A 16,647-nucleotide genomic window follows, 5' to 3' on the forward strand; every position below is an offset into this window, starting at 1 on the left:
AATGAGAGTTTGGCGGGCAGAGAAACAGAATCAGGCCCACTATCTATAACCCAAACTTCAGAGAGAATATTATTTGGACAATATGAATAATAATACATTTCAACACTTAGCATAAATAGTTTGGGATAATCTTGCTCATGTTGAATAGTACCCTACACCATGAGTACATCCATTGAAGTCAATAGGACTTTTTGTGGAGTAAGGAACTGCTCAGCCTGACCATAGGTATCCGAATCTGGCCATAATATCTTACTTCATCGGTAACAAATAAGTGCATCATTTTATGATGGAGTTTGCTACATATTAAAGCGCCAATCCTGCAATGTCTGAGTAATTCAACCATAAGAGTGGTCCCACTGAATTCAAGTGGTTGAACCATCAGAAGCAGTATGATTTAGTGGAGAGAGCACTGGACTTGGCATTAGAAGATCTAGGTTCTATTCCTGGCTGTGTGTGTGTGTGTGTATTACTTCACTTCAGTTTTCCCTCCCACCTTTAGTTTATCTTGTTTATTTAGCTTGTAAACTCTTCAGGGCAGGGATTGTCTCTTGCTATGTGTCGGTGTAGCACCCATCACAATGCATCTTGGTTTGGGCCTCTGGTTGTTACTACAATACAAATAAAAAATAATAATCAGAGCCTAAAATAGGTCACAAAAAAACTCAACTACATCTAGCTTGAGCAATGCAAGATATCTATCTGTTTTGTTTGCTCCTCTATTTTCTTTTGTCTTCTTAAGAATCTGTATTTTCCAGGGCAGTGAAACAGATACTGTATCTGGAAACTCATAAATACTTACAACTTTTTAGATTATAAAATTTAATGCGTGAAAACCATTAATAAGGCTATTATTTATTTAAGGATAAAGATTACTTTGAATTATGAAATAAATGTCAGTCCTGTCCCAAAATTATAAATACTTGGAAAATTGTCTGGTTTAAGCTTGTTAAAAGTTTAGAAGAAAATACAATGCAACCTAAAAAATACAATCCAAAACACAACATTATATCCCTGATTTCTATGATGATATTGTCATTGTTAAGGCATTACTAAAATAGCTGAATCGGAATCCTGTTTTTATGGCACACATTAATACTTAGAGATTTTAATGAATTTAATTAGGACCAATAGCTACAGTAATACACAAAGTAGTATTAATTAATCCTTAAAAATCCTCTGTACTGCAAAACATGTGCAAAAGAAATAAAACTACAATCTTTATTAGAAGTAGCTATTGATCATTCATTTTTCTTGAGACACAATTAAAATCAAAGTGGAAATGAAAATAGTGTAAAGGAAAAGGTCTAGAAAAATTTAAATCCTTAAAATCTTTAAGTCATTATGAAGTCAAGAAGCCAGGTGGGGATTGAGAGCATTAAGAAAGAACAGTGAAAAATCCCAACTGTTCATAGAAAATAAAAGAATGAATACAACATATGTAAAACGTATATATTTTTGCATCCAGGGAGCACTGTTGCAATTATTGCTCTTCTGTCTGATTAGTAAACTGCTCACTAGTAAGAACAGTAAAGGGCTGGAAAGCATGATTTGTGCAATTTATCACACTGACTTTCAAGAAAAACATGATGTCAGAATCTTGATTGTAGGTGGTCTTTGAAGGCAATATGCCGATTTCATATAACACAGATTCAATTTAAAATGTATGTAGAAACAGATAATACATATGCAAAGCACAAACCACAACACATTACTGATGTACATAGATATGTAACTAGCACAAATTCCTCAAAATTAAAGGTTAAATTGCTCCCAGAGGAAGCGTTGTCTAGCCAGTCCCACAGTCATATAATCACATGAGAGACCCAAAGGCAATTCAAAGCCATCAGGAGACCAGCCTGTGGGATCCACCAAGAAGCTAGATGTTACTGCTTTAAAAAAAATTCTAATCTGTATTTCTATAGGTGCCAAAAGTTAAGCTGAAAGATGAGGTGGCATATCATCATAGATAGAGCTGGCAGACACCTATGAAGATCTAGCTCCTTTGTCAATAAGGGATTATTTCCTATTGTCCTAATCTTTCTTCTTTCATTACACATGGGACATTATTGCACTTTGTTGATCTTACTAGGTGAAAGATTTTCCTAATTCTCAGCCCATGTATTCTCTCTCTTAATTTCATCTCATCTCTTTACTTATAACTATCTTAAAAATTCTTCTCCCTCCTTGGTGTTCAGATCTTAAAAAGCCTGCTTGTCTTACGCACATGCGTAGCTTAATCATAGGGCTGATTGCAATGGGGCTGTTTGTATAAGGAGAGCAGGATTTGGGCCATGGTAGGTATTTTTCAGGCACTTTTAACAGTTCAGGTAGTTTAAGCCTATACTAAGATTGTTTCTCTATTAGTGTGGAGTGAATGGGAACATTTTCTGTGCAACTGCAAGGTTTGCTAGACACTGTTTGGGGGAAGGAAAAATATTTGGTGGTAACAGTGGTATATGCTGAATGACCATACACAGTATGAGCTTACCTAACCCGCTGTCTATTCCTGAGGTAAATATGTACAATAGTTATAGAGCAAGAGGTCAAGTACAGAAGGACTCCATTCCAGTTCTGACAAGCTGGTCCCAAAGATATGCAAACACACTGCAAAGAAAACTCCACAAAACACGTATTGGAGTTCCAAAAGTTCTTTAGTGGCTTTGCATTCAACTTGGCATAGGAGCTTCACTCTTCTTTGCCAGATTGTTTTTCCACCAGTGCTTATAAAAACATTGCTCCCAGAGACATTTTTTCCTCCACTGCTGTCCTATTCACTTACTTGGCCATATATTCAATGCACCACTCTTTCCATGTCACGTGGGCCTCTTAAAACACCTACTCCTCTCATAAGGATTCATTACTGGGGTTCATTATAAAGTCATATTTTCTTATGAATTAGCCTAAATGTGAATATTTATCCATTAATACAGTAAATGCCAAGGTATATTAAAATGCGATAACTGAAACTGTAAACACACAGATGAAGTAACTGATGAGGTAATTATGTATTCGTATATAATTTCAACTGTGTCTAGAAAAAAATTTCAACTGACAAATATGATTTAAAAGGGACTTTCACAGAGGCAGTAAGGATGAGAGCCCTCAATTCCCATGAACTTTAATGACAGTTGAAGATCCTCAACCTCTCTGATCTTTCTAGCTGTTTAGGTAGTTGAAATGAGCTCATCACTGTGGTAACTGAGTACTAACAAACTTATATAAAGATACAAGCAGTATCTGTGAGAAGTAGGTAGTATACATTATCCTGACTGGATGGAAAGGCAGAGTATGAGATGTTATGTGGCTTTCCCACAGAAGAAATTAGTGTCTGAGCTAGGTTTAAAACTTAGGATCATTAGCTCCTAGTCCTGCATTCACACCACCACAATAGGCTCTTGTTAACTTATCAGTTTGGGGTTTTTTTTACATATCATGGAAGTGCAATTCTTCATTCATATTTCTGACAGTTCATCCAAAAATGACTAGAGAAATTATCATCCATTATGTTTGTTCAGCCCAAAAAGTTCTGATCAGCATAAAAAATATTGTCAGTACCACCTCCTTTTCCAAAAATTGTGACATGATACTTAGCAGCTTAATGAGCACACACAGCACGTATATCAAAATTACCTTAAAATAATTAAGATTCAGCTCTCTTTTCATCTTTATCTCCCTGGGCCCTGGTCCTGCAAAGACACATACATGTGCTTAACATTAAACACATGAGTAGGCCCATTGATATCAGTGTGCCTACTCTCACACATAAGTTTCTGCAAGATCAGCTGCTTGGGGCCTACACACTGAACAACCTTAAACCAGTATTTGATTTCACATATAATATGTATTCTAACTGCCAGATTAAATGTGGGGGGGAGGGGGCGGGAGGAGGGGGGAGAATTAAAGCAAACCTATGAACCATTCTTTTTATGCTTTGGTTTTAAAAAAAGAAGAGATACATATAAAGTCAACATTTCATTAATAAGAATAATATATACATGCATACAAATGTGCACACGTGTATATTTATTTTTAAATTTATTTTTACTTCTTGTGATTTATAAAATATAAAAATATATCCATCCACTATTATGGTAGTATGTAACATTAGTTAAAACAACAACAATACAACAAAAGCAAAACCAGCATCTCCACACCTCCCCCACAAAAATGCCCCCAAAACTCCATTAGCGAAACTCCACTCTCAACACAACAGGTGGGATTTTTTCCACTAAATGTTCATATATATCTCTGTATACCACTAAACCTATATAGATCAACACACACACACAAAATACATACTTGCACTTAAAGCTGCTTTAGGATGCTTTGAGCACACTTCATTAGGAGATGAAATGTGTACCAAAGCACACTGCAAATCAGCTCATCATTGAAGCTCAGCAACATTAATCTATAACAATATAACTCATAACAACTCAGTGCATCAATACACAATAGAAATATTATTAAACACATTTGTACTGTATTAGGATTTTTTTAGTTGTTTGTTTTTCCAGATACAGAAAAGTTGTTGTATTACAATATAATTAAGACAATCTTCCAAGTTGCCTGGGTGCTGCAACACGGAGCATTGCAGCACCTAATTTTTAGGCACCTTGCCACCCAGTGGAATCCATAGCCCTGAGTCGGGAGCCTAAGCTCCCTATACAATGCATGAGAAGAGTTAGGTGACCCAGAAGAGTCAGTATGCTGAGCAGTGAGCCCTCTAAGATAACCAGTAGGAAGTGCTGAGGAGAGGGATTTAGGTCATAGGAAGGTGCTTATCTCTGCTTGAGATTCTTAGTTATGAGTACCCACCTGGAATTATGCACCCTAAGGCATTTCTTGCAATGAAATTCCTGAGGAGATGGTGGTGCCCCTTAAATCTTTTTAAATATGCATGGACAAGGGGGACTGAAACCTGGGTTTCCCACCTGCTAGCTGAATGCTCTAACCACCGGGTTATACGGTTATATTCATATAGTTTCTTACATTAAATAGACAATGGACCAAAATAGCACAGCTTCAACAATGAAGACAGAGAGACTTACCCACAATATCCCATAATCCAGTGGTTAGGGCACTCTCCTGAGACATGAGAGACCCAAGTGCAAATCCCGTGTCCACATCAGGCAGAGGGGGGAATTGAACCTATGTCTTGCACATCCTGGGTGAGTGCTCTAACCACTAGACTAAAAGTTACAAGCAGGGGGCACTGCTGTCACTGCCATCTATTTTGTGGGGGGTTTGGTGTGCTCTCAGAAGGCCTATTGGATCAGGCCCTGCAGGTGAAAAAAAAGAGGAGCAATGCCTAGTGTGAGGATCCCACAGGTGTGCTTGGGTGCCTAAATGAGGTGGCTGTGTGCATGTCCACCACCAGAAACTTAGATGCCTAGGGGACTTTATAGTGGAAATGTAGGTACCTACAGAGTTAATCGGCAGCTGAGTGGCAGTTTTGAGGCTCTCAGTGGTACATAAGTTTTGGAGTTAGGCACCGAAGTCCTTTTATGGCTCTAGCCTTCAAATGTTGAACAGCTACTAAACTGTGCTGAGAGGTTATAAATGTTGGGCAACAGTCTAGTGCAACAGTTAAGAAAGACACGTCCCACAAACTTATAAGCTGAAGAGTTTGACTTCTCCATATACTAAATAAAGGACATCAAAACTTCAAAATACTTGTGCACCTTTTGTTTCTTTATTTTCTCAAAATTATCACATCTACCAGTCCTTATCCCTTAAGATTTCCTTAATGAGACAAGGAACATATCTGAGAGCTGTGACTCAAAGTCCTGTGTCGCTGTGTGAACCAACAGAAGAGATTTTATTTAAAAATTTGGAATAAACTCTTAATATAATCAAAACTAAAACCATTAAGAGTCACATTATTTTTTTAAAAGGGCCTAAATTGTTTATAGGGAATACACATGTTGAGGTATGAAAAGGAAATTATGTGAGTTTTTTACCCCCCGGTTCCCAGTTTTGCATGTATAATTTAGATGTCAAAAAATTGGCCATATATATTTTGCACACTGAATTGTATGAAGAAAAAAAGTTTTCAAATACATTATATTATATTAATGTGAAAAAATAATTACATGAGTCAATATTTAAATATTCTAGGTTACAACAGATTGATGAACACCACAGTTTCAAGAAAAAAATATTTCTCTCTCTTGTTCGTATGTTCTAGCCACCAGTCCTCACAACATTGAATTAGCTTGCTGTAATGAAATAGGCTCGTTTGAACAAGCTGCTTTGAACTCCTGCTGCCCCAATTCCTTCACTGACTTCCATTCTAATACTGGGGATAGCCACTAGCTGGGAATTGAAGGAATACAGTATTTTTCAGCCACATCCATTCCTGCCCTACATACCAGGAGCTGCAAGTGTGGTTGCAATGGGAACTGCCTTCTACAAACAATTTAAATAATTAAGCTGTATGAATATAAGGGTCAAATCATCATTATAGCTCAATAGATAATACAGTAATGGGGCCATACAACTTCATAGATTATATAGAGCAAAAGGTAGTTTAATACAGATATTTTAATGGGATTCCCCCATCCTCACTAGCTGGGTTGTGCATAGGTTTGGCATATTTTGGGGGGTGACACCACCTGTTGCCAGCTCTAGGGAAGATAGGTTTCAGAGTAGCAGCCGTGTTAGTCTGTATCCGCAAAAAGAACAGGAGTACTTGTGGCACCTTAGAGACTAACAAATTTATTTCAGCATAAGCTTTCGTGGGCTACAGCTCACTTCTTCAGATGCATAGAGTGAAACAGTGCATCCGAAGAAGTGGGCTGTAGCCCACGAAAGCTTATGCTCTAATAAATTTGTTAGTCTCTAAGGTGCCACAAGTACTCCTGTTCTTTTTCTAGGGAAGATAGGCACTTTTGTGTGAAGGCTCTGGCTGCATTAAAGTTTGTTGAAGTTTTTTATTTTCAACAATGTGGCCTTACACCATTCATTTGGATAGCCTGATGCTAAAACATTATTAGTTAAAAGAAACAGGGACAGTATTTACTTTTGTTGCCTTATAACTAAAAATGGCTGAACTACTTGTTATACAGACTCAAAACAAATATTCTGAGGTGAGAACTGTAACTCCAGATTTTAGCCTGCTGTGCTGTGATATATGGCAGAGTTGTAAATCTTTGCCTATGTTTGGTTGCTGTCCAAGTGGAAATTGATCTCATGCCTTGTCTTTTTTGGGGGGAGGGGGCGTGGGGGAGGAGGGAGGAAATAATCCCAATGTCCTGGCCAACATTTCCTCTCTCAATAAAAAAGGATCTAAATATGTCCAAAGCTGTGTGAGAGCCTATTGCTGAGCTCAAGCTGGGTGCCACATTTGCCTACCCACTGCACTACCAATAGCCAGCATGTTGCTTTGTGAAAGACTTTGGGATCTCTGAGATTTGAAAACTAGTATATAAAACCAAATATTGTGTATATAAATCTATAAAATGGCTTTTTTGAACATTTGCAGTTTTGTTTTCACAGGGCCCCTGACATATAAGTTGTAAAAATAAAAGTTAAAGGTATGTTCACATTCCCAGTTCCTTACAGAAGTGGATTGCTAAAGCTGTTTCCAATAGTTTGTCAGTGTTAGTTGTAATGGATAAAAATAAATGGTGATTATTACAAAACAATGAGCCACATGTCAAGTAATCCACCCAATCCGTGGTAAGGATTTTAGGCCTCCTGTTTTTTATTTGTGTGCAAACAGCTGTATTTCATTTTTCAGCTTCTTTGTTTTCCAAAGCTTTTTCTCTTTTTAAACTTCATCAGATAAAATACAGTTGGTATCATGGCCAACACACAAGTAAAATTAGGAGAAAAAAGTCCTTTAGTTGAGGTTTTGTTAAAAAAAAAAATCTAGCAAAAATAACAATAGTTGAAAAAAACTGATTTTGAAAATTGTTGCGAAACACTGGTTACTGCAATATTGCTCCAGTCAATATTGAATAATACATTACTACTGCTACCTAGATAGTCTGTGATATAACATGACAAATACATACAGACTTGGTACCTTGGGGAAAAAAAAAAAGTCCCCAGCTTCCTAATTTTGACTGTACTTCATTACTTCTGTGGGGAAAAGTTCGGATTTTTTTTTTTTTTTTAAATATAGCAGAGTTGGGAAAGAATGAACACTGGAAGAACTCCAATTACTTTACATGTGCTTCTTAAAAACTACAAATAATGACATATATTATATTTCTTTAAAGGTTTATTTCCCCTTTTGAGATTTACCTTAGAGTTTATTACCCTATAAAGATCTGGATAGCATTTCATCTGTAGGACAATGAGTAAGGACTGGCTGGAAAACAACGTTTCTGTTTCATGAAAAATTCTGAGATTTGGAATTTGTTTTCATTCCAATGCAGAACAAAACAGACTCTTTTTGAAATCTTTTGCAAAAGTAAGACAGAGACACCTCAGAACAGCACAGTCAATCTCTCCTTTGGAGTTGTTCCTTTGTCCAGCTATACCAAAAGCACAGGAGACATTTGAGATAGATTTAATCAGGCTGCAACTTTATTATTAGATGTCAGGGACTACTCGGCAGATGAAAGTGTATAGTGCAGGTAACACCCTGTTTATTCCATAATTACCTGGGGGGGCTTCTGCCAGATCCCTCTCTTTTTCCATCCAGGTCCTTCTCCTCCCCTCCCCCCCACCAATCCATGGCTGGGAACTTACTATCCATCCCCCCACCCCTCCACCCCATAGGAGGGTTAAGATGGGGGGGTTGTCTCCTTGCTGGAACAATCATAGGAGTCCCTTTTAACAAACCCCTCCTTTCATATCCATTTCCAATCCATTTATCCGGTCACTGTATACCTTTCCTATGGAGTACCTTCACTGGACATCTGCCACATACTTACATAATGAGTTGCAACATATATTACTGCATGAACAGAGCCCTTCCTGAGCCTGCTGTGAGGAAGGTGAAAAAAAACTCAACTGCACCCAGGCCAATCTGGTGATAAAGGTAAAATTCCTTCCTAGCCCCCTAAAAAGGGGCAGGTAGCGTAATGCTCACAGCAGGTCTTGACCAAACCTGGTATTTGATCACCTAAAGGGGTGGGAGGGTGGGTGCTGCCTCAGCCTGCTCCATGTAAAAGGGGGCTTCATGCACAGGGCTGCCCCCTTTAAACCCTTCCGCCCATCCGGTTCCCAGGGTATGAGTTAGTGTTGCCAGGCTGGCCCCTAGTCTCCTTTTGCAGCGGTTTTCGTCCACTCAGGTCCCCAGCCAAAAAGCACTGTTTCCTTCATTCGGCCAGCCAGCCAAATTCTCCCCCTCTTAAAAGTGTGGTGCAGTCATTTTGCATAAAATAATTAAATATTCATTGGTCAGAGAGAGAACCATAGTCCTAATCACTAGGCTACTGGCTATTCTGGGGTGGGTTTTTCTCTCACCAGAAATTCCACCATGGTCCCAAAAATCCTTCCTGACAAAAGTTTAATCAAAACAAATATCTTTTCACAAAAAGTTTCGGTTTTGATTAATCGGCATTTTTGACAAAAAAATAGTTTCATAAAAATTCCCAACCAGCTCTTCCAGAGAAAAGAGTCTAGATCTAGTTTGAGCTCCAAATTAAAATGAGTTTTGTGTTCTCAATTCAGTCCTCAGGGGACAAAATTTTATTTCAGAAATTACATGGGCATGATCCTGTCAGTGCTCAGCAAACAGGAAACTCATTTGCAGGTGCTCTGCATGTGGAGTGCTTTCTGTAGCAAGCCTATACTTTAGTATTAACGGCAATTCTATTCTGGAAAGGTGCAAGAAATGGATGCTTGGAAGATTTAGATACTTCATATTCCGAAGGGGAATCTGGCCAGTCAGATAACTGGGAGAGCAGTGTGGGAGGTTCATATTGCAACATCGGTACACAGATATATCTGTCTTCTGCACTTCTTTTTAAAGGACTTCACTTCCCATTACTGGAGAATATTTTCTGAAGACAAGAAATATTTTAAAAAGTAGATATTTAAACACTATGGGCCAAATTCAGTCTTCAAATGCATGCACACATTGCTCCCACTGACTTTAATAGGAGACCTGCCCACACATCCATAGCAGAACTAGAACACAGATTTTAAACACAGAGCTTCATCATTTTCATTAGAGAAAATTCAGTAAAAATAAAAAAAAATAAAAAAGTAGTTTTTTTCAAATCTCACATCTCGGATATGGCCCAAGCTGACCTCGAATTCCATTGGACATTTTGCTACAGAAATGCAAAATATAATTGTTCAAAATTGTTTATGTACTATGTAAAATTGATTTTTTTCTTTAATACTGAAATTTGGTCCATCTGTTGAGAAAACAAAATATTCTGAATATATACAAAGAAAGGAACTGCTTTATTCCACTGGCTATATCCTGTGGTAGATGCATTTTCATCAGTATGTTTGTCTTGCAGACAAAATGAATATCAGATGGTGGTTTTGAAAAAGGGCAGACCTAAGATGAGGTGATTAGTTTCAAAAACAGATTTTTATTCTTGATAAATTATTACCAAATACAATCATCTGTTGATTGAGGATATAAAACAGATTGGTCATACTATAACCTACAGGTTAAACGAAAAACGGAAATAATAAGTTTACTTAACATGGTCTTGCATTAAGTTCCCAGCAGTGAAACTCTAAGGCAAATAATTAGATTTTCAATTTAAAGATATACATTTGTTAAACCAGACATTTTTTGAGGTCATCTATTTCTCTATTGGCCACTATAACTGCCTTTATATTGAGAAGCTATTTCCACTTAGAACTCATGATTAATATGCCTTGTGTGATATAATTATCAAGTAGAATTGCCTTTGCTGTTTTAGTCAATTATAGTCTGTTCTCTGTTACATGTGCTGATTATTTGTGAAGACTGTTGATGAATCCACTAGCCCTACAAAGAAATTGTAGTAAAGTACAACAGACTAAAAGACAGCCATTACTATAGGAGTAGGAACAACAGAAGAAAAGAAGAACTTTGATTTATTAAAAGCAGCTATTAACAATACACATCTAGTATCCCTTACTGAAGTGATGGCATAATGAATACAGCCTATTAATTATGAAATTATTTGTACTAGTGACATTTGACTTCCTTTTTCTTTGAGACAACTAAAGCTCTTCTGTGCTTACCTTGGAGTTAGAAGTTAGAAGAAAGAAATGGCCTTTACCTGAGAAAAACTTACCCGGACTTAAATAGGAATTTTGCTCAGGTTAGGAGCCAGAAAGACTTACAATTGTTTGCTATGATCAATGCTATTTGCTTTTTTATAGTAAGCATATTTTGTCATTTTCATTATATTCTATAATATAGAATTATTCACATAAAATCTCTGGCACACATATTCTCATTACAATTACAGATTCTTCTTTGGAGATCACATTCTGTATATAAACATTCAGAGTTCAGTAACAGATTTCTTAAAATGTTATTTTGCAGACTTTAGGCAGATACAAGGGAAAATCATTATGAAAGTTCAAATTACAATAAAGCACAATGGCAAGTTTTTGGAACCAAAGCTAATAAAAGATTAAAAGTTTAATATCCATCCATTCTATTAATAGAAAACAGAGCCTACAGACTGTAAATATTTTATTGTAAATCAAAATTTCTCAGGTCTTTGTTTTTCTTGTCTTATTTCTTCTCATAGTTTAGAAATGGTAGCCTGATCTATAAGAAACAACTGTTTACTCCTGTTTCAGATAATTTTTGAGATTTTCCATTACGAGAAAACACCACACCTTTCTGACCTCAAGTTGTTATCACCAGGATCTCTCTTCTCTCAAAATTCTGAAGAGCACACATTAAAGGCTATTAGACAGTGCAAGGGCACTTCTGTATTCTAGAGTAGCTAGGCATCTTTAATTTGGGAGAGCCAAAAGTACTTTCAATACATCCACTTGTATTTTCACTTTTCTTATGTCCAGGTTGAGGTTTAAAATCCTTGGTCAATAATCCTGTGCTTCAGATCACTCCCACAAATATGGATAAAATGTTAGGCTTATTCCAGACTCTCCAGACATCACTTCACAGATTTCCATTAACTTGTAGGGTGTCAGGTCCACTGAAATAGTCACTCTCTCTCTCTCTCTCTCTCTCTCAAACCAAAAATACCAACAAACAACCTGTAACTCTTCTAACACTTTGGTAGCTATTTAAGTTGGAACTATGTGAAATAAAAACAATCTTTGGAAAAAGAATAATTTTTACTGATATTATTCAAATGTCCATGATATTATTAGCTTGTCCCATTTTATTCAATCATTCTACTTTTTTCAATAGAGATATGTAACATGAATTGCAGAATTTTTTCAGATCGGAGGTAATATGGACACTTACAAACTTTATCAAGGTTTTTGCCTAGTGGAATATAGGTATCTTGGTTTATTCCAAATGCTATTACTTGGGATTTGATATAATTGACTTTAAAGCCTGAGATTTTTCTGAATGCCCTCATTTGTTTCATAAGACATGAGGCTCTGAGGTAAGGCAATCTGCAATCATCATTAGAACATCATGCACATGTAGTTCATTTTTTTTCTCCCAAACCATCTGTATTGATTCCCAAGGTAATGCTATTTTTTCTGATCTTTTTGTGCAGGAGGATGGAAGCATTCCTGCCAAATGTTTAACTGAAGGGCAATTGAATGGAGCAAAAAGGGGGATCCATTTACCTGAAGGTTTCTTATCTGGGTACACCATGATGGCCTTTCTGGGTTCCAGCGAGGACTAGATTTTTTCTTTCTTGGTTTAAGATTGAGACAGAAACACTGAGGCTACGTCTACACTTCGGGGGGGGGGAGGGGGGATGATCAATTTCAGATATGCAAATTCAGCTACGGAAATAGTGTAGCCGAATTCGACGTATCTGATCCGACTTACCCTGCTGTGAGGACGGCGGCAAATCAACCACCGCGGCTCCCCTGTCGACGGTGCTTATTCCTATCTGAGCTGGTGGAGTACGCTATATATCGATCCCCGAGAGATCGATTTCTACCCGCCGATCCGGGCAGGTAGTGAAGACCAAAGTTCAAAGGAGGTGTCCTGGTTTGGTGAAAGCAGAACAGGACTTTAAAAAACAAACAAACCCTGGGAGAGGTGCTAAGGACCATCTTGTGGCTATGGACGACCAAATATGAAGGACTACAGGACAGCAAAGAGAGAGCACGCATAAACGTGGCTGCTATCTAGAAACTATCTTCACAGTAATGAATTGCAAAGCTACCAAGCAGAGAATCTTGAAGAGAGGTTCACAAAACCTGAGGAGGACTGGGTTCAGCCTCCTAGAGGCATTAGGGAACTCACTGGACAGTGGAGAAAAGTGCCTTCAGGAAATGGGACAGCAGAGGAAGATCTCACTGTTCCTTCATCTCCAGGACACTTAGCACAGAGGGAGCTAGGGGAATGGATTTAGCCCCAAAACCCCAGGTATTTCCTGTTAAGTTTTTCTGTCAATTATCTGGAAAACTGTCCTGAATCATATGGGGAAAAAATCACATGCTATCAACAGAAATAGAAAGAGCAGAAAAGAAGAGGGAGCTCTTGACAGCATGAAACTTCTTCATTGTAATTGGTTATCATCCTGCCTGTCAGAGGGGGTAAGCTGTTGCAGAGTGAGCCACAGAGTAAAAATAATGCAGCCTGAAGTCCAGCAGCAGAGTGGGGGCTATCCAGTTTATTGCACCGAATGCAGAATGTATAACTACCTGCTTTGTGGACAGTTGGTGTATATGTGCATTTAGTGCAAGTAACTCATGGTCATCAGAGACTGAGTGGGGGCTCTTGAAACCAGAGCGGCTGAACTGGAGGAACTGAGCGAGACAGAGAGGTACATAGACAAGACTTTCCGGGACACAGCAGAGCAGGCCCTCCCCAAGCCGGATAGCCTTTATGCTGTTGAGAAGACGAAAGTCTTGAGGAAGAAGAACATCAAGCTGGAGTTCAGGGAAATGATCCCATAGTTGGGACCCTCCTTTCTGATGATATCATGGTATCCTCTCACAAAGAGAATATTCTTCCAGGGAAGGAGATCCCAGTTATTAGGAAGAGACAGATAATAGTAATGAGGGACTTGATTATTATAAATATAGATAGTTGGATATGTGATGACCAGGAGAACCACATAGTGAATTCCCTGCCAGGTGTGAAGGTTGAAGACCTCTCAAGACATCTAGATAGACCTATGTGCAATGCTGGGAAACAGCCAGTGGTCATGATACATGCAAGTACCATTGACATAGGGAAAGTTAGGAGATGGGTTCTGGATGCCAAATTTAGGCTCCTACTAAAGAGATTAAAGTCCAGAACATCCATGGTAACATTCTCTGAAATGCTTCCAGTTCCACGCACAGGGCCAGTTAGACAAGCAGAACTATAGGATCTCAATATGTGGATCAGATGATGGTGCTCAGTGGATTTAAGTTTATTAAGAACTGGGGAACCTTTTGGAAAAGCCTATACAGTAAGCATGGGCTCCACCTATAACAAAACAGAACCAGACTGCTGGCTTATAAAATTAAAAAGGTCATAGAGGAGTTTTTTAAAATAAAGGGATGGGGGAAAGCCAACAGATGCACAGGAACACACACTTTAGACAGAGACATTCCTTAGGGGAGGATTTATTAAAAGTGATATTCTATATTCTAATAAAGAGGAGAGGATAGAAGTTGATAAAATACAGGTAGGTACTGAAGAGAAACAGTCAAATGAAAAAAGAGTCCCATTCAGTTACATCACATGAAGGCAGACAACTAAATATTGACAAACTTTATAAGTGCTTGTATACAAATGCAAGACATCTAAATACTAAAATGGGTGAACTTGAATGTCTGGTATTTAATAGGGATATTGATATAGGAGGCATCACAGAAATTTGGTGCAATTATGATAATCAATTGGACATGATAATACCAGCATACAAAATATACAGGAATGACAGAGTAGGTCTCGCTGGTGGGGAGTGCCATTATATGCAAAAGAAAGCATAGTCAAATATAGTAAAAATCTTAAATGAATTAAACAGTACCATAGAAACTCTATGAATAGAAATTCCATGCTTGAATAAATAAGACTATAGCAGTAGGAATATATTCTGAGCACCAAACCAGGATGGTGATTGTGAAATGCTCTGGGAGATTAAAGAGGCTACAAGAACAGAAAACCCAATAATAATGGTGGATTACAACTATCTCCATATTGATTGGGAACGTGTCCCCTCAGGATGGGGGTGCAGAGATAAAATTACTAGACAATTAATGACAGCTTCTTGGAGCAGCTAGTCCTGGAACTCACAGAGGAGAGGCAATTCTTCATTTAGTGCTAAATGGCACACCGGATCTGGTCGAAGAGGTGACTATAGCTGAACCACTTGGTAATAGCAACCATAATGTAATTAAATTTAATCCTTGAAGAGGGGAAAATGCCAAAGAAAACCATCTTAGCGGAATTTAACTTCAAAAAGGGGAACTACACAAAAATAATGACGCTAATTAAAAGGAAATTAAAAGGAACAGTCACAAGAGTGAAATGCCTGCAAGCTGCACGGAAACTCTTTAAAAACACCATAATAGAGGCTCAAACGATATATAACCCCCCCAATTAAAAAAGTGGTAAAAGGATCCCCGCCCCCAAAAACATGCCACCTTGGCTAAACAGAGTAAAAGCAGTGGTTAGTGACAAAAAGACATCTTTAAAAAATTTGAAGTAAAACCTACTTAGGAAAATAGAAAGAACATAAACTCCGGCAAGTCAAATGTAAGAGTATAATTAGGCAGGCCAAAAGGGAATTTGAAGAGCTATTAGCAAAGACACAAAAACTAAGAGCAAACAAATTTTTAAGTGCATCAGAAGCAGGAAGCCTACCAAACCATCCGGGGGGGCGACTGATTAATTAAATGTTGTAATGCCCTACTGAGGTATGTAAGCATTAACCCCTGCTCATCAAAATGTAACTATAGCCCCTGTAATACATCTGAGAGACCTACTTTTATCAGATATGAAAATGTCAGTTATGGACATCAAAATTACCAACTTATCTACATCAGAACTTTTCAACCAGTGGGGCTGGCCTGGAAAAGAGTCATATACATTTCCTGATTGTGTCATCATGTGCATAATTGCCAGGCCATTGCACCCAAACATATCTGTGGTGTGACAGAGTGCAGCATGTTGCAGTTTGTGGATAAAGCACCATTGCCATTCCCCCAAAAGGAGCGATAAGCCAGATAAGTTGGGGGCAAGAAAATAAGACAGAGGGCGAATTTTGCCATTGACTTCAATGGGGCCAGGGTTTCACCCAGAGGGGTTAGTTTTCATCATCCCTTTGGCCTTACAGGTGTACTTAGTTTTCTAAATCTATTATGTATATTATATAACATTTATACTAGGTAAGGAAAGCATGAAACCAAGCAAGCTGCTCAAGCGCCTGTTAATAACATCGTAAGGAGCATACCAGGAAACTTACAGAATTATTTTTAAAAGGATGCTAACTGCCCTCAAAAAGCAGAAAAGTACTTTTCAAAAGGTTAACTCTGTTTCAGAAAGTCTTAAAGTCTGCTGTATGCAGTGTTGTTGCAGCCGTGTCTGTGCCAGGATATTAGAGAGACAAGGTGGGTGAGGTAATATCTTTTATT

At 38.0% G+C, this 16,647-nt stretch overlaps 1 protein-coding gene across 9 annotated transcripts in view; it reads right to left on the minus strand.

Annotated features, from left to right (window-relative positions):
* SLC25A21 (solute carrier family 25 member 21) overlaps positions 1-16,647 on the minus strand; it is a 378,608-nt gene that overhangs the window by 254,304 nt on the left and 107,657 nt on the right. For 2 of the 9 annotated variants that reach the window (XM_065593334.1, XM_065593327.1), the window contains exon 2: positions 3,631-3,686. The exons of the other annotated variants lie outside the window; for them this stretch is intronic. The gene's annotated coding sequence lies outside the window, so the exon portion shown is untranslated. The remainder of the gene's footprint in view (positions 1-3,630; positions 3,687-16,647) is intronic. 9 annotated transcript variants of the gene reach the window in all.

Source organism: Chrysemys picta, chromosome 4, assembly GCF_011386835.1.
Source record: "Chrysemys picta bellii isolate R12L10 chromosome 4, ASM1138683v2, whole genome shotgun sequence".
Taxonomy (NCBI): domain Eukaryota; kingdom Metazoa; phylum Chordata; order Testudines; family Emydidae; genus Chrysemys; species Chrysemys picta.